This window comes from Heterodontus francisci, chromosome 15 (assembly GCF_036365525.1).
Source record: "Heterodontus francisci isolate sHetFra1 chromosome 15, sHetFra1.hap1, whole genome shotgun sequence".
In the NCBI taxonomy this organism is placed as follows: Eukaryota; Metazoa; Chordata; class Chondrichthyes; order Heterodontiformes; family Heterodontidae; genus Heterodontus; species Heterodontus francisci.
Genome location: NC_090385.1, coordinates 17,388,371 through 17,413,779, shown reverse-complemented (window position 1 = coordinate 17,413,779; position 25,409 = coordinate 17,388,371). Strand labels below are relative to the sequence as shown.

The 25,409-nt window shown below is 41.2% G+C and overlaps 1 protein-coding gene and 1 long non-coding RNA gene across 4 annotated transcripts in view; one reads left to right on the top strand and one right to left on the bottom strand.

Annotated features, from left to right (window-relative positions):
- The window catches only part of mtm1 (myotubularin 1), a 161,939-nt gene that overhangs the window by 101,387 nt on the left and 35,143 nt on the right, over positions 1–25,409 (top strand). The window lies entirely within an intron of this gene.
- Positions 6,528–24,986, bottom strand: LOC137377499 (uncharacterized). The gene is made up of 3 exons (XR_010976425.1): positions 24,856–24,986; positions 16,098–16,139; positions 6,528–12,446 (listed from the first exon to the last, which is right to left on the bottom strand). It is a non-coding gene; the product is annotated as an uncharacterized lncRNA (long non-coding RNA).

The window sequence follows — 25,409 nt, the reverse complement described above, 5'->3', positions numbered from 1 at the left end:
TTTTGAAGCACATAGTTTCATAGATTAAGTATGATCTCTAGAAACAAATCTTGTACATTTGGATGTTATGGTAGTTTATTCAAATTCTTGCAAAATGCGAACTTCATATTGAAGTCCTCCGACTAGTTCAGATAACTCTAAATATCCTTCAACATTAGTTTCTTCAGTGCCTCAGCCTGTTTCTGAGCTGATTGCACAGTAGTGGATAATGAGTTGGCATTTTTCCAAATTATGTTCAGTTTGAAGCCAGACGGGTAATGTAGGAGGATCAGGAAAGATGGAAGATTAAATCGTGGGCTGAAATGCTACAGTTGCAAATTTAACTAACAATCTGACCCTTTGTTTTAATTTTGGGATTTTGAAGGTTTCTTGCTTATTGATTCTGTAAGTTCCTTTGTGTCAGAAATTTTAATATTATAAGACAAAACTTTTGTTGAAATGTGTTCTGAAGTTATACATTTTTTTAGGCTTTCCAATATCAAATTTCCATGATTATTGCAAGAGATCCCTGACATGTATAGCTTCCTTCAACTTGACAGTTAAGCCCCATATGCAGTCTTTTTTTAAAAGAGAAGATCTTTCTGCTGTTGCTATTTATAGTGATATTACAGATGTGTGGAACAGCAACAACAACCTGCACTTACCTAGCGCCTTTGTAACAAGGTGCTTCACAGGAGCATTACCAGACCAAATTTGATACTCAGCCACATGGGATATTAGGGCAGGTGACCAAATGCTTGGTCTAAGAGGTAGGTTTTAACGAGCATCTTAAAGGAGCAGACAGAGGTAGAGAGGTAGTATGGGCAATGCATTTATGATTTTTGAATAGTGACCCTGGAAATTATTCCTCTTCATCAATCATACAGCATTGCTTAGTCTAGCTGCAAGATTTGTTCATTAGTAACATGATTCTATGGTGTCCTTGTATTCTTATTCCTCAAATTTCTTGTATAAATAGACTGTAATGTTAAACGCAAAACCATGTTTAACCATTATTTCATGAGGATGGTACATTTGCTTTGAGTCACAATCGCATGCTTGTACAGTTTAAATCTTCACTTGGGCGGCGCAGTGGTTAGCACCGCAGCCTCACAGCTCCAGGGACCCGGGTTCGATTCTGGGTACTGCCTGTGCGGAGTTTGCAAGTTCTCCCCGTGTCTGCATGGGTTTTCGCCTGGTGCTCCGGTTTCCTCCCACATCCAAAAGATTTGCAGGTGATGGGTAAATTGGCCGTTGTAAATTGCCCCTAGTGTAGGGAGGTGATAGGGAATATGGGATTACTGTAGGGTTAGTATAAATGGATGGTTGTTGGTCGGCACAGACTCGGTGGGCCGAAGGGCCTGTTTCAGTGCTGTATCTCTAAATTAAAAAAAATAATAAACTTCCACAAAACCTCCGGTGTGAACTAAAGAAATAAGAATGGATTAGTCTTCTGTAAAAAAAAAAAAGCAATTTATAGTTGGCCCTACTGTATCTAAAAGGTCATACTTGATATTGTCTCTTCCAACTTTTAATGCAAATCTTACAGTAGTTATTGTGAGTTTTTAGTGTGTGTAATTCATATTAAAGGTGAACAACTAATATTTGTTCCTTTAGTTGAGCCTAAATGCAATTGAATTAGTATCTGAACTAAACATTGTTTTGTTTTCAGCTTCTTGTGGCCATCAATTGCACCCATAGGATATAGCAGGAAACTGCACCACAGCTTTTGACCGTCAGCAGGTTGTTTCACACTTTCACAAACATTAAAACTTACACCTTTTTTTGTTGTAATATGGGCAAGGTATCCAACCCAACCAGGAAATTACTGGAAATTCCTGTCACTATAATGGATTCAGGAAGGAACCATGTGAATTTCCTTCCAGTGCCACTTGTTAAAGCGCTCCCAGTCATTAAGTCTCCACTTATTTTTATTGTGCCACATCATGTGACAGTTTTATTCTGTACAATAATTTAGCTACAGTGGCCTTTCAAGAGTAAGCATGCTTTAGCAGACTGTATTTTTCGCAAGAATAATTACCTGTTGTGTTTTGCTTTGTTTGGGTAATTATTCCCATTATCCTGTTGGAGTATTGTGCACGGTACTGGGCACCATATTAGAAGGATATAGAGGCACTAGAGAAGGTGCAAAAAAGATTTACAAAGATGACACCAGAACTGAGAGGTTATATCTATCAGGAAAGATTGAACTTGCTTGGGCTCTTTTCTCTAGGAAAGTGAAGACTGAGAGGGCAACCTCATAGAGGTCTTTAAGATAACAAAAGAATTTGATGAGTGGAGAAGATTTTTCCACTTGTGAAAGAGACCAAAAGTACAGGCCATAAATAATAAGATAGCCAATAATAAATCCAATAATGAATCCAGAAGAAACTTCTTTACCCAGAGAGTGGTTAGAATGTGGAACTGGCTACCACAAGGAGTAGTTGAGGCAGATAGCATAGATTCATTCAAGGAGAAGCTAGGGAAGTACTTGAGGGAGAAAAGAATCAAAAGGGATAGGAGGAGGGTCATGTGATATAAACCAGCATGACCAATTGGGCCAAATGGCCTGTACTTGTGCTGTACATTGTATGTAATATTTTGATGCTATGGGGTTAATAATTCAACTGGTTTTCATATTAGTTTTGGAATGATAGCCTTATGATTTAGACCAAGTCTTCCACTAATTGAAAAACTGGATAGATGAAAGGCTTTGAAATTAGTTGCGAGAATTTGGTGAGATTATGTGCCTTAATGTGTAACGGTTGGCACATCCAAAAAAACCTTCCCAGCATGGAATTTGAGCTCAGGTTTCCAGAATATGTCATTTTTAATCCCTCCGCTCATTAGGGTGGTCGTTATGGTATGTTTAAAAATGTAGTTCATGAATCAGTACCAAAAAACTTTTTGTATGTGGTTTTCTGGCTTAGTCACTTCTCTACTTTTGATTTCCCTAATCCTAGGTATCTTTCTTGTACTCCTAAAGGCATTTTTCTTTTTATTCTTTCATGGGACATGGTGTCACTGGTAAGGCCCATCCCTCGTTGCCCTTGACAACTGAGTGTCTTGCTAGGTCATTTCAGAGGGCAGTTAAGAGTCAACCACATTTCTGTGGGTCTGGATTCTCATGTAGGCCAGAGCAGGTAAGGACAGCAGATTTCCTTCCCTAAAGGACATTAGTGAACCAGATGGGATTTTAATGGCACCATTACTGAGACTACCTTTGAATTTTAGATTTTTATTAATTAATTGAATTTGTATTAATTACATTTAAACTTCATCAGCTGCTTTGGTGGGATTTGAACCTGTGGGCCTCTGGATCACTAGTTCAGTGACATTACCACTACACCACTCTCTCTTGCTAGAGGGCTATCAGTACCATGGGTCCTTGCTGCCCATTGCATTTCACCCAAGTGGTGGTTGTTCATGGGAGGACCTAATTTGTGAGTGTTGGTTGGTGTTTGAGAAACTGCACAATGAATCTTATCTTCATCTGATATTCAGTGACTCATAATAGAGTATTGTGTGGATGTCGATCGGACGCAGAAATCTTCCCCCTAGCTTCGGGATACTGAAGTCAATTATAGCATTCTTACTGCCGTCCCAACTGCACTAAATTAACTTAGTGCAGACTAAAGATCATCCTCTGGATTGTCTTGGTCAGTCTGGCTTAATATATCAGCTGAGATGATCTTTCCACCTAAGGTTTGTACTCGCATAACATAGCAAAGCAGGAAACAGTAACATAAGTAATGCATAATGATTATTTAACCACATGTTATGCTCAGTGAAGTAATAAGTTCTGATAAAGTAACTAGTGTTGATTTATTTGTTTTTTAAAAAAGGCTAACAGTTCTCTCAATGGTTGAGTTTATTCAGTGAACAGCTGGTTCTAGGATTGATCTGAGTATGGTCAGGTTGAGTTAACCGTTTTCAGCAAAGGCATCAGCAGGTGCCCTGCAGTTTTTAAAAATTCCTTCATGTGATGTGGGCATCACTGGCAAGGCCAGCAATTGGTGCCCATCCCTTATTGCCCTAGACAACTGAGTGGCTTGCTAGGCAGAGGGCAGTTAAGAGTCAACCACATTGCTGTGGGTCTGGAGTCACACATGTAAGCCAGACCAGGTAGCTGTAAAGGGCATGAGTGCACCAGGTGAGTTCTTACAACAATCGATAGTTTGATGGCACCATTACTGAGATTAGCTTTCAAGTCCAGATTTTTAAAAATTAATTAATTGAATTTAAGTTTCATTAGCTGCCATGGTGGGATTTGAACCCATGTCTCCAGGGCATTAGCCTGGGCCTCTGGTTCACTAGTCCCATGACATTACCACTACATCACCATCCTGCCATAGTTACTCTGTGTTCTGGGCTAGCTGGTTGGGGGGTGGGGGTGTAGGTTGTAATTGGCCAGGGTTCCTTCTGATTGCCGTCTGGAGGTCTTTGAAGAAAATGTATGCATACCTGTGTGTATTGGAGTGAACAATGGATGAGAACAGGATCAGGCGCAGTTTTGATGCCCTCCACAGTTGAATATCCTGGTTACTCATAATGTCATGGCTTGCACTTGAACAATGGCTGTTTGAGTGGGTTGTTTGAGTGTGACTGGCATCAATGCTTTCATACCCCAGCAAGTAGTCAATGTCCAGCTGTAGGAGAAGGGGAGAGCTGAAAACTAGCAAGGGGAGAAAGAACTTATGTCACATTATCTATCCAGTGATTAACCTTTAAAGCTGCGCCAAAACTGTTTGACTCCTTTGATTACTTTTTGGGTGTGGAAATTTAACATGATGATGGGAGGCGTTTGCTGGTTTAAAAAAAAGTTGCAACTAAACTTCTGGAGAGTTTAGCTCGTGTGGCACACTTTGTTCTTTTTGGAATTCTTTCCCTTATGTCTGTGTGATTAAGCATTATGATATCTTCCAAGACTACGTCATTTAGAAGCCCCTTGGCTAAGATGGTGATGTTTAAATGCTGATCAAAAGCATCAATTAGTGAAAATGAATTTGTAGATTGCTTTTCAGAAGAACATATGCCCATGAGTCATATGAGAAGTGGAACATTTCATTTTTCAGCCAAGTTCTAAATTTGTAAGTTGTATTTTCCAGAATGGAATCTAAGCGACTTTTAGTTTAGTGATTCATTACAGAAGAGAGGTATCGGTGCCATAAACTAGAAACAGAAGAAGTCATTGTAACTGCCTCAGTACTGCTTGCAGGTGTTCCATCAATGCTGCCTTTTGTTCTGTGCTTTTCTGCAGTGTGCTACTAATTTCAGAATGACAAGACCAGCAGAGTATTTAAAATGTGGTTTAAATTTGCACATTGTTGGGTAGTTTGACATGTGTTCTGAGGCACTTGCCTCCAGCAAGTTTAATGTTTGTGCATGTAAACCATAGTGGCAATGAAATGATTGTTTTCATCCTACACATTGAATGTTTTTGTGTTGCCCAAAATAAACATCATAGTAAATTAATAAAGAAGTGACAGTAAACCCTACAAACTTGTTCAACAATCCAAACTGGTTTTATGACCTAAACATTTAATGAGGTAAAATTAATTATGGCTATTTAAAAAAAAACTAGCATACTACCACAGTGTAAAAGCTTTTGCAATCTGCTATGGGAGTGGTGTAGAATTATTTTAGGTTATGCACATTCTTCTATGGGGTGTTTGCAGGTGTGCCTCCCCTTGTGTAAAGGTGAACAGATTATATTTACTGTGCCCCAATGTTATAGAATAATACATTTACTTTCATATTGTATCATTTTCAATTGAAGAACGAACATCCTAATCAACATTTCAAAAAATCTTTATGGTGACCGCGCATGTATCAATGCTAAGAATTAGAATTGCTTCCATACTGCAAGAATTCATCTTCTCTAGTTTGAAGATCGGACTCATTATCAATAGTAATCAGGAAGTAAGTTTCACAGTTTTGCTGCATTCTCCATTGTGCAAGTTTACGGGTAAAATATTGAATCATCAGGAAGAAATTATGGAGAAATTAATACGCTATCGCACTTCACCCGAAATAGCATAGTGGATAAAGATGCAGTCCAGTGTAACAATATTTCATCAGAAACCAGAGGATCCCAAGTTTGATTTCTAGTATACACTGAGTTATGTGATCTTAGCTGAGGCTATATTTGGAACACACAGTTGCTCTTCATATTCTTGTGTTAAGAGGTGGAAGATACATCAGGGTTCCTGTTCGAGGATCACTGTACAGTGATCCTCGCTGGAGAGTGCATGTATGTCAGTGTTGGGTGATGACAACTGGATTTACAATTCTTGCACTATTTTAGTAGAGACGGTATCCCACTTAAATCAATTGGTGCTTCTGTTAAAATAGTGTTACGACCAGGTGAGAAAGGGGCCTAGGGGTTCCCTCTCAGCCTATTCCTGGTTTGACTGCAACGCGGTTTAATTTTTAAAACACCATGTTTTTAGCTTCCCCTCAATGAATCCTCGTTCACTGCTGTCCAATTGTAATGGCAAAGAAATCAACCAGACAGGTTTTCTTAGATTTAAACAAGAAAGGTGGAAGTTTATTAACCTTAAAACTCTAATTCGGTTAAAACTGCTTAAAATATGCAATCTGTCCATGCTGGCATGCATACGCGATAAACATGCATGCAGATAGAGACGGAAAAGATGAAAGAATCAAGGGGAAAGGTTTGAAGCAATAGCTGGCGTTCATTTACTGTCTTTCGAGTTTGATGTAAAGTCTTTGATTGCAGTTCAATCTTGCCGTCTCGTTGGGGCCCAGTCCACTTTCAAACTTGTTTTGATGGCTTCCTGTCTTGAGGCTTAGTTTCCTTCCGTGGGTCCATTTCTTTGTGTGAGTGAGAGAGAGAGACCTTCCTACTCTGTTGTCTTCAAATTGTAGTCTGACTCAAATTGTTCTGTGAACGCAATTCAAAACCAAACCTGGGCCAGCAGGTTAGTCATGTGAACAGCTTTTTTTAAAAAAAATAAACTCTCCTGCGTTTTTGTGTATTCTCCATCTTAGCAGACACCATCGGGGGGTGGGGGTGGTGGGGAGGAGAGAATGGAATGCTGGCTTTTTACACATTCAATGTCTGGTGATCAAAATCCATTTGAGTGAATTGGATCAGGGAGCAGTTCCATTGTCTTCTCCAGACAACTGTCTCTTAGAATGCAAATGTTTCCAGCCACTGCTGTGATCTCTTTAAACAGATCTTTTCTGTCCAGCAACAGTTTAAAATTAATGTTTCATATGATGAAATTAATATGCCTCATTCTTGGCAGGTGGGGTTTTCATGACACCTCCACCCCCAGCGGAATGAAATGTGATTTTTAGAAGAGCATTTCATTTAAAAAAAGACTAGAGAGAAGAGTAAGTACAGGAAAACACGCATGCATCTCTCTCATTCATTTAGAAATCCTGAAAATTTGTTACCGCCTGGCTTTTCCTGGTAGCAGTGCTGCTTTAAAATGCCTTTTTTGGCATCCCAATAAACATGTGATTTTTGGGGAAATTCTTCAGTGTGCACATTTCCATGACTGCCTAAGGTGTCTTTGTTCCTGTTGAAGTCTGCAGGGGGATGGTTAGATTTAATTAGTCCTGGGGTGGAGATCTGCTCATGGGAGTCAGCATTGGGTGGATCCCCTTTGAACTCTCTTTCAGTGCTTTGGTGAGTCATGCTAGGGCTTTTCACCTTAGGGGATGGTTGGTTCCCTTTTCTTCTGACTGTGGAGGAGGATTCTTTGCTAATCTTCCCTTTGTCCTCTGGGACACTCCTGCTTGCGGGTATTTGCCCAGATTCTACTGCACTGTCCTGCGGCATTTGGACTAGATGAGGCATCACCCTCACAGTTTCTCTGCCCTCTTGTGGACTTTCTTTGTCTCGGCAGGTTTCTGTAAATGCTGTGAGCAACTCTGGTTGGGTGCTTCTAATGTCTGCATTTAGATAGGAGGATGTGAGGTCTAACTTTTCAAACATTTTGAGGGTTGGCTGACCAGACATTAGGGGTTCCTCCCAGACTTCATTTAATCTGCCCTCTTTGTCCCTTTTTCCCCTTTCCTCTCTAACCTTTTGCAAGCCCAGTGCCTGCCTGTCCCCTTTTGTCCTCGACAGGGGTTCCCTTACAGTTCCCCAGCCCTCTGCTGGAGGGTCCTCCAAACACCGGTACAGGACTTAGGGGTGCAGATTTCACTGTAGATTGGGGTTTCCCCTCAACCTGGCACATGTGGCAACTCCTGCAGTATTCCACCACATCTTTGTGGAGTTTTGGCCAGCCCAACCGCTGTCTTATGCAGGCTTTGGTTTTTCGTATACCGACGTGTGCAGCTACTGTAATCTCATGGGCCATTCTGAATATTTTTCTCTGGTACCTCTGCGGCACCAGTAAGTCGTGTCCACTCCTTGCTCTCAGGTTTGCGAGGAGAACTCCACTTCCTCTTCAGTACCTCATTCTTTAAATAGTAGCAGTCAGGGACTCTCGCTGCTTCAATTACAGACTGGGCAGCTTGTGCTAACTTTTTCAATACTCGGTCGGCTTGCTGAGCCTCGGCTAGGAAAGATTCATTTAATTCATTCCCTGGGTCGTCTTTGGAAAGTTAGAAAGTCTCAGATAGACAGACCTCATGGTCATCTGCCTGCAGTGCCAATTCAGTCTCCTCTGGGGGAGCTGGTTTGATCATGGCCCGATTCACTACACATGCAGGGGATTGCTTCCTGTCGCTGCTCTGTCTCTCTGACCTCCTGTGGTCTCTCTTTCACTACTGGGGAGGCTACCACCTTCACTCCTGCCAGATCATTACCTAGGAGCAGGTCAACCCCGTCCACAGGCAAACTAGGGGCAATCCCTACAGTCACCGGTCCCAAAACTAGGTCGCACTCCAAGTTCACCTGACGTAAAGGTATAGGCGTACATTGCCCTCCAATACCATTTACCACCATTCTGGTCTTTACTGTACTCTCTGGGGGGGGGGAAAGGTCAGGCCTTTTCCCAGTAAAAAGTATCTAGTGGGCCCTGTGTCCCTGAGGATTACTATGGGTGTGCCTGCCCTGCTTGAGGGGTATGGGGTTTCTCTCCCTTTAGACACACAATCCTGACAACCTTCAGGAATCCTATTAAATTTTCTTGCGCTTGCAGCAGTATGCTTCCTGTGCCTTAATACTACTGCAGTTAAAGCCACAGCTTGTTCTGCTGTGCTTTCCATCAGGGTTCCTTCTCCTTCACTGAGTGGGTGTGCCCTGATTAACCCTGCAGGCTTTCCCCATAGTTTCTAGCAGTCAGCTCTTAGATGACCTGCTTTATTACAATGGAAGCACAGATCTCTGGGTCTCACTCCTACTTACAACACCTTCATTTTTGGCTGGAGGAGGGCCCCCTGTGTCTCCTGCTTTTCTTTCTCTCCCAGGACTGCTTGGGCTTCTATCGCCTTCCTACTCTTTGTCCTTTTCGGATTTGTGCGGGTGGTTAGGAAAGGTTTTCCCCTGGGGAACCGACTTATAGATGAGAGCAAACTCATCAGCCAGAACTATGGCTGGCCGAGCTCTATGAACCTTTTGTTCCTCTTCATGTGTCTTTATGGAGAGTGGGAGAGAGTTTTTAAATTCCTCGAGTAGAATTACCTCTCTGAGGTTTTCATAGCCCTCAACCACTGGTTAAAAGCCAGATGCTTACTTCTCTCAAACTCCAGGTAAGTTTGATCAGCTTGCTTCTTGAGAGGGGCGAAATGTCTGGCGATAGGCTTCCGGTACTAGCTCATATGCCCCGAAGATAGCATTTTTTGTCAGTTCATAATTTGATGAACTCTCATCTGGCAGCAGGGAATAAACCTCATGGGCTTTGCCTGTTAACTTGCTTTGTAGCAGGAGAGTTCAAGCCTCAGCTGGCCACTTTAACTGCCTTGCAAGTTTTTAAAAAGATACAAAAAATGCTTCACATCACCCTCATTGAATTTTGGGATCAGTTGGGTAAATTTTAACAATTCAATGCCTGACCCTGAATTACGATCCTCCATATTGGCCATGCTTTAACTGGGGTTCTGTGTCACCCCCGAGTTAACTCAAGCCACCTCAGCACTCTCCTCACATTCCTTATGGTAGGTTCTTTTTCTCTCTCCTCTCTTTCTTTCTCCTGTCTCTCTCTCACTTTTTCTCTTTCCTCAAATTCAAGTTTCCTTTGTTCCAATTGTCTTTGCTAGCAATAGCCTGACGGAGTCTATTTTTAACTCTGTTTCTGCTTCTTCAGATTCACGGGAAAAATGGTTGACCACTAGTCTTAGGAGTTGAGACTTTCTAGCCTTGGCACGGACAATGATCCCACACTGCTCAGCCATTTTTCTCAACTCTTCCATAGACAGTTCTTCTAACTTATCCCAAGTTACTTTACCCTGACTTGGGGAGTTACTGGCTTCAGTCGCAGACATGTTAGTATTCTAGCACACACAACCACAAGAAAACCTGTATTGGAATCTTTTCTCTTTTTGATTGGGATCAATTTGACTTGCCACTTGCAATTTATCATTTGTGGGTCGAATCCAACTTCCACCTTTCTCGTTTAAATCAATGAACCTTAAAACTCTAATTCGGTTAAAACTACAAACAATATACGACGCGACCACGCTAGCATGCATATGCAATAAACACACATGCAGATAGAGACAGGAAAGGAGAAAGAATCAAGGGGAAAGGTTTGAAGCAATAACTGGAGTTCATTTACTGTCTTTTGAGTTTGATATAAAGTCTTTGATTGCAGTTCAATCTTGCTGTCTCGTTGGGGCCCAGTCCACTTTCAGACCTGATTTGATGGTTTTCTGTCTTGAGGTTTAGTTTCCTTCTTTGGGTCCCTCTCTTTGCATGAGAGAGAGACCTTCCTTCCTTCTCTGTTGTCTTCAAATTGCAGTCTGACTCAAACTGTTCTGTGAACACAACTCGAAACCAAACCTGGGCTGACTGGTTAGTCATGTGAACCTCTTTTTTTTTTAAACGAACTGTCCTGGGATTTTGTGAATTCTCCATCTTAGCAGGCACCCTCATTGGGGGGCAGGGTGGGAATGGAATGCTGGCCTTTACACATTCAATGTCTGGTGATCAAAATCCATTTGGGTGAATTTGATCAGGGAGCAGTTCCTCTCCAGGCAACTGTCTCTTAGAATGCAAATGTTTCCAGCCACTGCTGTGATCTCTTTAAACAAGTCATCTTTTCAGTCCAGCAACAGTTTAAAATTAAGTTTCATATGACGAAATTAACATGCCTCATTCTTGGTTGGTGGGGTTTTCATGACAATAGTAAGGAGGAATCTTAGATGAGCACATTAATTGTTTGTACAGTAGGATCCCATGGCATAACTTCCAAACCCATGAATCAATTTAAGTGCTGTGTTTACTTCATGGTTTGAAAGACAAGTATTGTTTCCTTGAAAATTAAAGACAAAGTGCTGGTATTTTGAAATCAGAAGGAAAAGTACTGATAATAAGTCTTCGATCCATCTAGCTCATGGAGTTTACAGTTATGGCAAGAAACCAGAGAATCTTGGATTGTTCTCCTTAAGAGCTGGCACAGGCACAGTGGGTGAATGGCCTCCTCTGTTGTATCATTCTCTGATTCTGCATCTTCACCCCCTCCCCTCACCCTTACACCACTCAAAATGCTTTTTGAATGATTCCAGTCTTCTCCTCCATTGCTCTACCAAGGCAACCATTCCAGGTAATAACCACTTTTTTTTTTAATGGTGCAAAAGTGCTTCCTGACCACAGGTTTGTACTTGTAGCTTCTCATCCTACAATAAATGTGGTGGAGATGCTGGAACTTCTATAATCATCATCACACATAGGGTTTGACATGCTTTCTGCATGTCGCTGTACTATATTGTAGAATGTTCACCACTTTAAAGATGACTCTCAAAGACTTCAGTTTTCTCAAGTTCACATTTTAATTGCAAAGTTGAGATTCTTCAGATCTATCCACAAATGCCACTAGGATGTGGCAATATATTGTTTCACACAACCTTATCTTGTGTTCCCTGCCGCTTATATTTCCCCAGATTCTAGTACGCAAATAGTTTCTGTCACTAAATGCTGTCCACGATCGGTCTTCTTCATGAACTTGCCGCTTAGTAATTCTTAGTTCTCTTGTACTCTGGTTAAGGAAGTATTAGCCAGGAGCTGCATGAAGGGTTTTTCCCCATTGTTGAATATTGATAATTCTACATGAAGTTGAATTTGGAAAAAAAAAGGATTTTACAAATATTTGGTGTTTGAAGATGTACAATTGGGGAAAAAGCAACTTGCCTTTATTTAGTGCTTTCATTGTGGTAGCAGGTCCAGTGGGAGGTAAATTAAGGGAGGTAGATGAAAATGTGGACAAATAGGCATATTTTCAGAAGATTTTCGGAAGGTCGGGTGAGATTCAACAAGGCAGAGGGCTTTAGGGTGCGTATTTGATTGTAAGGGCAAGACATCTTCCTCATCTGTATTTGATGCAGTACTGGTTACAAATTGAGATAAAAAGGAAAATGACAGCAAATGTTAAAATATAAACACAAAATGGTGGAAATACGCAGCAAGGCAGCCAGCATCTGAGTTTCTCTTAGAATAGTATGATCTTCTATTTTGTCTATGGTGGTGGGAGTAGGGTTGTACGTGAAATTAGATGCTGAGCCACTGGGGAGAATCTGCTACAATTGCTTTGAAAATCTATGGATAGCATTCCCATTAAATAGAGGAAGGGGGTGATGATATTTAGGCCTTAAGTTTGTTTCCTCATAAAAAGGCTTAAAGATTCAAATGCACAGTGAGCAGAAGCTGTCCAGGAGTGCAGTGGTGTCATGGGTGGACCTGAGCTGATATTTATAAATTACATATATGAATCAAGTAATTTACAGAAGCCATCTATGCCCAATGAATCTTTAATTATATCTGTCTGTTTTATTATTTTTATTTTTTTTATTTAGAGATACAGCACTGAAACAGGCCCTTCGGCCCACCGAGTCTGTGCCGACCAACAACCACCCATTTATACTAATCCTACATTAACCCCATATTCCCTACCACATCCACACCTTTCTCCTACCACCTACCTACACTAGGGGCAATTTACAATGGCCAATTTACCTATCAACCTGCTAGTCTTTGGCTGTGGGAGGAAACTGGAGCACCCGGCGGAAACCACGCGGTCACAGGGAGTACTTGCAAACTCCGCACAGGCAGTACCCAGAACTGAACCCGGGTCGCTTCTTAAAATCATGCTCGATTATTGGTTGTTTCTTTTCTTCTTTTGTTGCCAGGTATCATGGTGGAAGTGATGCTGCATGCCATTGTTGTGTATTTGTTTATAACATTCAAATGACATTGGAAAGAAATAATACCTGGAAGTGATTACAAGACTTTTGAGAAAGGAACGAATGGGATGTCACAAAGTGCTTCACAGCTAATAAAGTACTTCTGAAGTGTTCTGAAGTACCACGTAAAAGTCTGGTTAAGAACATTGAGGCTCATGGAAAAGGAGGGTCAGTGTCGAATTGGATAAACAAAATTGGCTTAGGACAGAAAACAGTGAGTCACTGTAAATAGTTGCTTTTCAGACTGGAGGATGGGAGGCCGTGGTGTTCCTCAAGGGTCAGTGTTATGACGACTGCTGTTTTTGCTATATGTAAATGACTTGGATCTTGGAGTACAAAGTAGAATCTCAAAATTTGCTGATGATGCCAAACCTGGAGGTGTGGCAAACAGTGAGGATGATATAAGCTGCCTGCAACAGGGCATAGATAGGCTAGCAGAATGGGCAGAGAGATGGCAGAAGGAATTTAATACTGACAAGTGTGAGATGATGCATTTTGGCAGAAGGAATAGGGAGAGGCAATATATACTTAATGGCACAGTTCTAAAGAGTGTGCAGCAATAAAGGGATATGGGGTGCATGTGCATCGATCTTTGAAAGTGGCAGGACATATTGAGTTAGTAAAGCTTATGTGATCTTGGACTTCATAAACTGAGGCATTGAGTACAAAAGCAGGGAAGTTATGCTGAACCTTTATAGAGCTCTGGTTAGGCCCCAAGGGGAGTATTGTGTCCAGTTCTGGTCAGACTTTAGGAAGGATGTGAGGGTGCAGAAGAGATTTACCAGAATGATTCCAGAGAGAGGAATTTTAGATACAAGGTTAGGTTGGAAAAACTGGTGGTCTCCTTAGAACAACGGGGATTGAGGGGGGATTTAATAGAAGTGGACAAGATTATGACAGGCTTAGATAAGTTAGACAAGGAAAAACTGTTCCCAGTAACAAATGGTACAAGGACTAGGAGACACAGATTGAAAGTTTTGGGCAAGAGATGCAGGGGTAATTCGAGGGAGCACTCTTTTATGTAGCTGATAGTATGACCTGGAACTCGCTGACCACAAGGGTGGTGGAAGCGGAGAGGGTCACTGACTCCAAGAGGAAGTTGAATGGCCACGTGAGGGAAATAGACTTGCAGGGCTACGCGAATCAAGCCAGGGAGCGAGACTGACTGCAGAGTTCCATGGAGAGCCAGCATGGACTCAGTGGGCTGAATGGCCCCCTTTTGTGCCATAATGACTGTATGATTCTATCACTGTGTAGTGACTATAACCAAGCAAAAGCTTACTTCACAAAATTAGGGCTCATAGGATTGGGGTAATATATTAGCATGGATTGATGATTGGTTAATGGACAGATTGCAGAGAGTAGGAATAAACGGGTTATTTTTGCATTGACAGGCTTTATTAAGCAGGGTTCCACAAGGATCAGCACTTGTGCTTCAGCTATTTGCAATCTATATCAATGACTTAGATGAGGGAACAGAGTGTAATCTATCCAAATTTGCTGGCGATACATAGGTGGGTATGTAAAGTGTAAGGAGGGTGCTAAGAGGCTACAAAGGAATACAGATAAGTTGTGTGAACAGGAACATGGCAGATGGTAAGTAATGTGCGGAAGTGTGAAGTTATCCACTTTGGATGGAAAAATAGAAAAGCAGAATATTTTTTTACATGGTGAGAATCTGAAATGTTGGTATTCAAAGGGACTTTGGTGACCTTGTGCACGAATCACAAAGTTAACATGCAGGTACAGCAAGCAATTAGGAAAGTAAATGGTATGTTAGCCTTTATTACAAGGAGGTTGGAGTATAAGAGTAAAGAAGTCGTACTACAATTATATAGGGCCTTGTTGAGACCACACCTGGAGTTCGGTGTACAGTTTTGGTCTCCTTACCTAAGGAAGAATATACTTGTCCCAGAGGGAGTGCAATAATTCCTGGGGTGATGGATTTTCCTGTGAGGAGAGATTGAATAGACTCGGCCTATATTTTCTAGCGTGAGAGGTGATCCCATTGAAACATAGAATTCTTAAGGGGCTTGACAGGGTATAGATGCTGAGGAGTCTAGAACTAGGGACCACAGTCTCAGCTATTTGGGACTAAGATGGGGAGAAATTTATTCACTCTACAGGGTTGTGAATATTTGAAGTTCTGTACCCCAGAAAGCTGTGGGCAGTCAGTCATTGAGTATAGTCAAGACGGAAATCAATAGATTTCTGGATACCAAGGGAATTAAGGGATATGGGAATAGTGTGAGAAGGTGGAGTTGAGTTAGAAGATCAACCATGATTTTATAACTTTTTCCCTTAACGGAGGGATCAATAACCAGGGGGCATAGATTTAAGGTAAGGGGCAGGGGATTTCAGGAAAAAAAATTTCACTCAGAGGGTGGTTAGAATCTGGAACACCCTACCTGAAGGGGTGGTAGAGGCAGGAACCCTCACAACATTTAAGAAGTATTTAGATGAGCACCATCGCATACAAGGCTACCGGCCAAATGCTGGAAAATGGGATTAGAATAGATAGCTGCTTGATGGCCGGCACAGACACGATCACCCGAAGGGCCTGTTTCTGTGCTCTATGACTCTATGATCTTATTGAATGGCAGAGCAGGCTCAAAGAGCCGAATGGCCTACTCCTAATATTTGTTAAGCTCTTAATTCACATGTTGTAGGGAATGTTGCAATGTTATAATGTTGTAGTGGTGGCCAATTTGTACACTGCAAGATATCACAAATGCCAAATGAGATAAATTACCAGTTAATCTGTTTTAGTGATGTTGGTCAAGACATTGAGAACTCACCCACTCGTCTTTGAATAGCGTCATGGGGGCTGTTGCATGCACCTGCGGAGGCAGATAGGATATCAGTTTAAAATCTTATCTAAAAGGTAGCACTTCTGACAGTGAAGTATTCCCTAAGTGCTGCACTGAAGTGTCAACTTTGGTTAAATGCTCAAGTCTGGAGTGGGGATTAAATCAGTTGCCTTCAAATGGAAGAATGTTACCACTGGGCTGTTTCAGATATATTAGGAGTGAAATTTATGCAACTCCACTATTATCTGAGCCCTGGTATTTGAATTTTTGAAATTATTTCCTTGTATCTATACATCATTATTTTGTTTTTGTGAGGATTTTTTCCTAATGCTTGTGGAATTATATTTACTTTGCACAGTTAATTGTGATTTTTTTTTGAGAAGCTCTTGCATTTTATCCTTTTATATTGAATGCTAACGGAGTAAATTAGTGTCTATTTTGGGTACTCAATGTTGGCCTTTCAGTTAGTTAAACAGTAAAGTTCTTCTCTGCTCCATCAATATGCCGTAGTCCAAACGTCAGATGTCCTTCTGCAATAGTTTGAGATTGTTCCATTTCCTATGCTTTCCTTCCTGTAGGCCCCTGTGAGTTCAGTTGCTAATCAGTGCTAAACCAGAGGGTTTGTGCGGTGGGCCATTGCAAATGTATGGAGAAATGGTTTGCATTTGATTGCTGGAGCTGTTACAGCTCATCTAGTTTTATCACAGGACCAGTTCTGTGATTTAACACTGTATGGTGGAATTTTCTGCTCCTGCCCCTGTGCTAGAGACTGTGCTGCTCCTGCCCGAGGTACCCAAACACTGGCCTACCCATGCTACAGACTAAGACCAGTGGAATGGTGCAGGAAATAAGGTATAGCTGCAGGTCTGCAGGTGTACCTCGAAGCTCAGAGATCAGGAGTTTGATTTCTGATAGTTTGACGGTGAGAAAATCCTGATTTGTGCATAAAAATTCTGCATTGGGGATGTTTAAACAAAAATGAGTACAGTTGTCACCCTTTGACCTGCCCCCTCAAATCTGGGGGTCTCTGTCATCTTCCTAATATTTGCACCTGGGAAAGTGAATGTTCTCAGAGGACTAGGGTCAAGAAAATTTGGCAAGAATAGATTTTATTTTTGTAAGTGCGTGAACTCATTGTTTTTTCTAGACCACAGACAGTTAATGGCTAAAATATTAGGTGACCTATGCTCAGACTGCTGTTTATTAAAGACGAAGGACTTATCTTTACAGTACCTTTCACGTCTTCAGGATGGCCCAAAGCGCTTTACGGCCAATGAAATACAATTTGGCATGAAGAGAGCTCTTGGGCCAACCATCAAGAAGATCACCCCCCTCAAATCTAAATCGGGGGACATAATCACTGACCAACGCAAACAGATGGACCGCTGGGTTGAGCACTACCTAGAACTGTACTCCAGGGAGAATGCTGTCACTGAGACTGCCCTCAATGCAGCCCAGCCTCTACCAGTCATGGATGAGCTGGACATACAGCCAACCAAATCGGAACTCAGTGATGCCATTGATTCCCTAGCCAGCGGAAAAGCCCCTGGGAAGGACAGCATTACCCCTGAAATAATCAAGAGTAACTGTGCAACAGCCCCAACAAACAAATTTCTCTGCAGCACCTGTGGAAGAGCCTGTCACTCCAGAATTGGCCTTTATAGCCACTCCAGGCGCTGCTTCACAAACCACTGACCACCTCCAGGCGCGTATCCATTGTCTCTCGAGATAAGGAGGCCCAAAAGAAAAAAGAAAGAAAATACAATTTGAAGTGTAGTCGCAGTTGTAATGTAGGAAACGCAGCAGGCAGTTTGTGCACAACAAGCTCCCATAAACAGCAATGAAATAAATGACCAGATAATCTGTTGTCGTGATGTTTCAGGGATAAAGAGTAGCTAGGATACTGGCTTTTTCTTCAAATAGCGCCATGAGATCTTTTATGTCTACCTGAGAGGGCAGACGGGGCCTCGATTTAACATCTCATCCGAAAGACAACACTTCTGACAGTGCAGTGCCCTCTCACTGTCAGATTAGATTATCTGCTCGTCTTTTGAGTGGGACTTAAAACCACAACCTTCTAATTCTGAGGTGAGAGTGATACCCGCTGAGCCACAGTTGACATCCACATCTTAATCCAAGATCTGGGCACCAGACATGTGTGATGACAGCCAGGAGGAAGACATTTCCTTCTCCCGTAGGAAGGAGCCAGGCTCTGGTGTGTGACTCTTGACAGCAGCTTGGCTGAAATTAGCAGTTTAATGTTTGATTTTTCTCCAAACATGTTCCTACGTTATTCTCAAAGTGTTTTCTAAAATCAGTAGTTGGTGAAGGAACTGAAGTGGAGAGCACATTTTTGTCACTAGCATTTAGCAGTCGGGCTGCATAGAGCATTGTTAAAATCATGGACTGACTGACAGACTGTTGAGATTTATAACCTGTGAATTATTAGTTTTGTTCTAACTTAGCTCAGTGATGAGATAATAAAACAGACAATCCTTGCTACAATGCTGCCATAATAATTTCTATAAAATCTGTTTCACATTATCTACGTCTACAAAGTTTTTAAAAAGTCTTGAGGCTCTTCACAGAGGTGTAATCAGACAGTAAAGAGCCAAAGGGGAAGGTATTAGGAAGGATGAGCAAAACCTTGGCCCAAAAGGTGGATTTTAAAGGGAATCTTATAGGAGAGAGAGGTGGAGATTCAAGCAGGTTTAGAGAGGGAATTCCAGAGTATGAGGCCTACATGGCTTAAAGCACCATTGCTAATGTTGGGGTAAAGAGAGGGAGAGTAGAGGCCAGAATTTAAGGATAAAGATTTTCAGGGGGTTTGGGAGGTTTGTGCGGCTGGACGAGGTTACAGAGATGGGAAGGGCTGAGGCCACAAAAGGGTTTAAACACTTAAGAAAAGTTTAAATTGGAAACATTGGAGGACAATATCAGAATGTGAGGACAGGAATGATAGATGAGCTGAAGTTCACTGAATGGAAGATGGGAGACCTGTCAGGAGAACATGGGAATAGTTGAGTCTGGTGGTGACGATTTCAAGTTGCAGTGTAGTTGGCCAGTCAGGAGTGTCTTTCCAGAATTGGAATGAACATTCAGTCAGTGGAGAGATGAGAGGACTAGAAAAGTTCAACTGGAAATCATTCTGCTTCCAGGGCTTTGTTAGAATACAATGCATCAATCTTTATATATTTTGGCGTTATTCAGAAAATATGACTTTGGCACTTTTTAAGATTGTTTAATGGAAATGAAGAACCCCCATTTCCATAGCATATTATGGCACTATCGTAACATCCCAAAGCACTTCTCAACCATTGAATCACTTGAAGCACGGTAACTGTTGAGTAGAGTGAGTTGTTGTCTGTTTACAACAGTGAGTTCCCACAAATAAAAAATGAGATGCATGAATGGTAAATCCGATTTTGCTGGTATTGATTTAGGCGGAATATTGTCTTGGACCTGGGAAAACCCTGCGCTGTCTTTGAATGTTATGGAAACAGATGGGCCTTGTTTGCCATCTCTTAGCACCTCCCCCAGTACTGCACTGAAGCATCAACCTATATTAGGTGCTTAAGACCTGGTGTCGCGCTTTGCCCAACATATTTCTTACTCTGAGGCCAGAGTGTTACCAACTGAGCCAAGCTGACCCTTTAAATAGTTTTACCTGGTGGCCATTACTGAAACTTTTGCCAGTCTGCTATTTTTGATTGAATACACGAGATACATCAAGAAAATCAGCAGTTCTTCTTTCCAATTTGTATTTTAAATAAAAGGGAAATGCCCAGATCAGAGATTGAATGTTAAGGAAAAATAACAACTTTATTTTATTAAGTACAGTTTTTGAATAGCTAGAGTTAGAATAGAAGCTGTCTTTATCAGGTTTTGAAACAAAATATAGGAAATAAGTTGTCTACAGAACCAGGCCAGGTTGGTTGATCTGGAAACTAGGCAGGATGCAGGGGTCTTTGTTCAAGGTGCAAATTGAAATGTATGTGAAGTCCTACAGTTGTGTCTTTCCTCATGGTTAAGTGAAAGCGCTGACCTGTGAAGCCTTTAACCTGAATGCATATTGTGAAATTCTCCCACAGGTATTAGTTCTGGTAGAAAATTTGAAATCTGTGAATGAACTGAGTTTCTCATCGTTGGCCCACAATACCACATCTGAATTTACTACCAAAAGCCAAACTGCCTTTATCTAGAAGTCTTGTCACTTACCAGAGACTAAGCAATATAATCGAACCATATATTGACTGATTACCATTTTTTCTTTAAAGTACTGTGCTGATTCTGTAGCTTGCTATATCATTTGGCTTCTGTGTATTAATTAGCCTGTAACTAAATTTGACAATACAGTTTTAACCTGTTTGTATCAGTTTAGCGATTTGGTATTTTCTATCTTCTAGGAGAGACTCGAATATGTGAAATGCTCACATGTCCTTCCATGAATGGTACATTGTGACTAGCAATTCATTATGGATAGAAATGTACAGAGGAACTTATTGTATACTTTGGCCTGTTTCTCATGTGTGGCATTGTTTTTATTTTTGTTATTTATGTGACAAGCTATAAGGAATGTACTTTTTATTTTAATTAATGGAATCTCTACATATGTCATTGCTTTCTTTGTATTTACTCTTAAGCTTTACAGTCATTGTCATCTCAAGATGACAAAATACCTTTCCTGGGAGCAATAATAACAAATCAAGCCATTTGGTTTTAGCTTCATTAATCTAAATGTGTACCAGGCATAAGAACTAAGAGCAGGAGTAGGCAATTCAGCCCATGGAGCCTGCTCCGCCATTCAATATGATCATGGCTGATCTCATCTTGGCCTCAACTCCACTTTCCTGCCCGTTCTCCATAACCTTTCAACCCATTTCTAATTAAAAATCTGTCTATCTCCTCAAATTTACTCAATGGCCTGGCATCCACCGCACTCTGGGTAGTGAATTCCACAGATTTACGACCCTTTGAGAGAAGTAATTTCTCCTCATCTCTGTTTTAAAACTGCTACCCCTTATCCTAAAACTATGACCTCTTTTTCTAGATTACCCCACCAGAGGAAACATCCTCTCTGTCTACTTTGTCAATCCCCTTAATCATAAATACCTCAATTAGATCTCTCATTCTTCTAAATTCCAGAGAGTAAAGGGCTAAACTGCTCAATCTCTCTTCATAAGACAAGCCCCCCCATCTCTGGAATCAATCTAGTGAACCTCCTTTGAACTGTCTCCAATACAACTACATCGTTTCTCAAGTAAGGGGACCAAAACTGTACGCAATACTCCACGTACGGTCTCACTAATACCTTGTACAGTTGCAGCAACACTTCACTCTATGACTGTATACTCTATTCCTTTAGCAATAAATGCCAAAATTCCATTTGCCTTCCTTATCACCTGCTGTGCCGGCAAACTAGTTTTCTGCGATTCATGCATGAGGCCACCCAGATCCCTCTGCACTGAAGCACTCTGAAGTTTCTCTCTCTTTAGATAATTTGCCTTTCTATTCTTCCGACCAAAATGGATAACCTCACACTTATCCACGTTAAAATCCATCTGCCACATTTTGGCCCATTTATCTAATCTATCCATATCCATTTGTAGATTTCTTATTTCTTTATTGCAACTTACTGTCTCACCTATTTTAGTGTCATCTGCAAATTTGGCTATAGTACCTTCTATAGGTTATGGATTAAATAGTCCAATGTGCTGTAATGCTGTGGAAAAAACAGTAATTTAGTGCAGTTTTTTTTATTCCTTGGATCTGCACAAAGATAAATTTTGCAAATAAGAAACAAGAAAAACAGGAGCAAGGATAGGGCATACAGTCCATCGACTCTGCTCCACAATTCAGTCAGACCATGACTGAGCTTCTATATCATATGAACATACAAATTAGGAGCAGGAGTAGGCCATTCAACCCCTGCAGCCTGCTCTGCTATTTGATACGATCATGGCTGATCTGAATGTGGTCTCACTCTGCCCCATAAGACTTGACTCACTTGTCTACCAAGAATCCATCTAACTCAGCCTTGAATATATTCAACGACCCAGCCTCTACTCCTCTCTGAGGAAGCGAATTCCACAGTCTAACGACCCTCAGAGAAAAAATTTCTCTTCATCTTCATCTAAAATGGGAAACCCCTTTTTAAAAACTTTGTCCCCTTGTTCTAGTCTCGCCCATAAGTGGAAACATCCTTTTAGCACCCACCCTGTCAAGTCCCTCAGGATCTTGTATGTTTCAATAAGATTACCCCTCATTCTTTTAAACTCCAGTGGATACAGACCTAATCTGTTCAATCCTCATAAGATAACCCCTTCATCCCAGGAATCAGTTAAGTGAACCTTCTCTGAACTGCTTCTAATGCAATTTTATCCTTTCTTAAGTAAGGAGACCAAAACTATACGCACTACTCCAGATGTGCTCTCACTAAGGGCCTGTGCAGCTGTAGCAAAACATTCATAAGAACATAAGAAATAGGAGCAGAAGTAGGCCATTCAGCCCCTCAAGGCTGCCCCGCCATTCAATAAGATCATGGCAGATCTGTCCCAAGCCTCAACCCCTCTTTCGGACCTGCTCCGCATAACCCTCGACTCCCCGAGATTTCAAAAGTCTATCTACCTCCTCCTTAAATACATTTAGTGACCTAGCTTCCACAACTCTGAGGCAGAGAATTCCAGAGATTCACCACCCTCTGAGAGAAGAAATTCCTTTGCATCTCAGTTTTAAATGTGTGCCCCCTTATTCTGTAATTATGTCCCCTAGTTTGAGATTCCCCCACTAGTGGAAACATCATCTCAACATTTATCCTGTCGAGCCCCCTTAAAATCTGTGATGTTTCTATAAGATCGCCTCTCATTCTTCTAAACTCCAATGAATAAAGGCCTAACCTAGCCATTCTTGATCAGACAGCCCCTTCATCCCAGGAATCAGCCTAGTGAACCTTTTCTGAACTGCCTCCAATGCTAGTATACCCTTCTTTAAATACGGGGACAGAAATGTACGCAGTACTCCAGGTGTGGCCTCACCAAGAAAAAGACCCATTGATCCCGACTCTCTGCCTGCTGTGTGTTAGCCAATCCTCAATTCATGCCAACACATTACCCCTGATACCCTGAGCTCCTATTTTGTGCAATAACCTTTTATGTGGCAGCTTATCACACGCCTTCTGAAAATCCAAATACGCAACATCTTATGATTCACCTTTATCCGCTCTGCTTGTTATATCCTCAAAGAACTCTAACAAATTTGTCAAACTTGATTTCCCTTTCGTAAAACCATGTTGACTCTGTTTGATTGCATTATGTTTTTCTAAATGTCCTGCTATTTCTTCCTTAATAATCGACTCAAGCATTTTCCCAATGACAGATGTTAAGCTAACTGGTCTATAGTTTCCTGCTTTCTGCCTCCCTCCTTTCTTGAATAGGAGTGTCACATTAGCGGTTTTCCAATCCGCTGGTACCCTACCTGAATCCAGTGAGTTTTGGTATATTATCACCAAGGTCACCACCATCTCTGCAGCCACTTCTTTTAAAAGCCTTGGATGCAGGCCATCAGGTCCTGGCGACTTGTCTGCCTTTAGTCCCATCAGTTTGTCCAGCACCTTTTCCCTCGTGATAGAGATTGTTACAAATTCCTCCCTCCCATTTACACCTTGCTCATCTATTATTGTTGGGATGTTTATAGTGTCCTCCACCATGAAGACAGATGCAAAATATTGGTTTAAATTATCTGCCATTTTCCTGTGCCCTGTTATTAATTCCTCATCCTCTAAGGGTCCCACACTTACTTTAGCTACTCTCTTCCTTTTAATATACCCATAGAAGTTCTTACTGTTTGTTTTTATATTTCTTGCCAATTTACTCTCAATCAGTTTTCTACCTCTTTATTATTTTATTAGTCATCCACTGCTGGTTTCTAAAAAAAATTCCCAATCCTCTGGCCTACCACTCTTTTTTTTTCGCCGCATTGTACGCCTTTACTTTTGATTTGATACTCTCAACTTCCTTTGTTATCCATGGTGGTTCATCGTTCTCCTCGAGTCCTTCCTTCTGACTGGAATAAATGTTTGCTGAGTGTTATGAGATATCTGCTTAAAAGTCTGCCACTGCTCATCCACTGACTTCCCCTGTAGTTTATTTTCCCAGCCCGCTTTAGACAACTCTTTCTTCATACCTCTGTAATTGCCCTTGTTTAAGTTGAAGACACTGGTTTGAGACCCGAGTTGCTCACCCTCAAACTGAATTTGAAATTCTACCATGTTACAATCGCTTCCCTCTAAAGGATCCTTAACTATGAGATCTCTTATTAATCCTACCTCATTACACAATACCAAATCTAAAATAGCCTGTTCTCTGGTAGGTTTTGCAACATATTGCTCTGAGTAACAATCCCTGAGGCACTCTACAAATTCGTCATCCATGCTACTCTTGCCAATTTGATTTGATCTGTCCAGTCTATTCCTACTTTTGTATTCTATTCCCCTTGCAATAAACAACAACATTCCATTTTCCTCCCTAATTTGCTGTACCTGCATACTAACTTTTTATGATTCATATACCAAGACACCCAGATCCCTCTGTACCACAGAGTTCTGCAGAGTCTCTCTATTTAAGTAATCTGCTTTTCCATTTTTCCTGACGAAGTGAACTAGTTCACATTGTCCCACATACTCCATCTGCCACAATTTTGCCCAGTCATTAAACTTATCTATATCCCTTGTGTTCTCTTGACAACTTACCTTCCTTACCTATCTTAGTATTTTCAGCAAATTTAGCAACTATGCATTCAGTCCTTTCATCCAAATCATTGATGTAGATTGGAAATAGTTGAGGCTCCAGCACTGCTCCATTAGTCACATCCTGCCAACCTGAAAAAGACCCATTTATCTCTACTTCCTGCTTCCTGTCAGCCAACCAATCTTCTATCTGTGTTAGTATGTTACCCCGTACATCATGAACTCTTATTTTGTGTAGTACCCTTTGATGTGGCATGTTATTGCTTGTTACTTCCTCAAAAAGCTCTAATAAATCTAACATGATTTCCCTTTCACAGAACCGTGTTGACTCTGCCTGATTGCATTATGATTTTCTATATGTCCTGCTGTAACCTCCTTAATAATGGATTCTAGCATTTTTCCTATGGCAGATGTTAGCCCCTGTCAAGCCCCTTAAGAATTTTATGTTTCAGTGAAATCACCTCTTATTCTTCGAAATGCTAAAGAATATAGGTTTTGCCCACTCTGTCTGTCTTCATAGGGCAATCCCTTCATCCCAGCAATCAGTCTAGTGAACC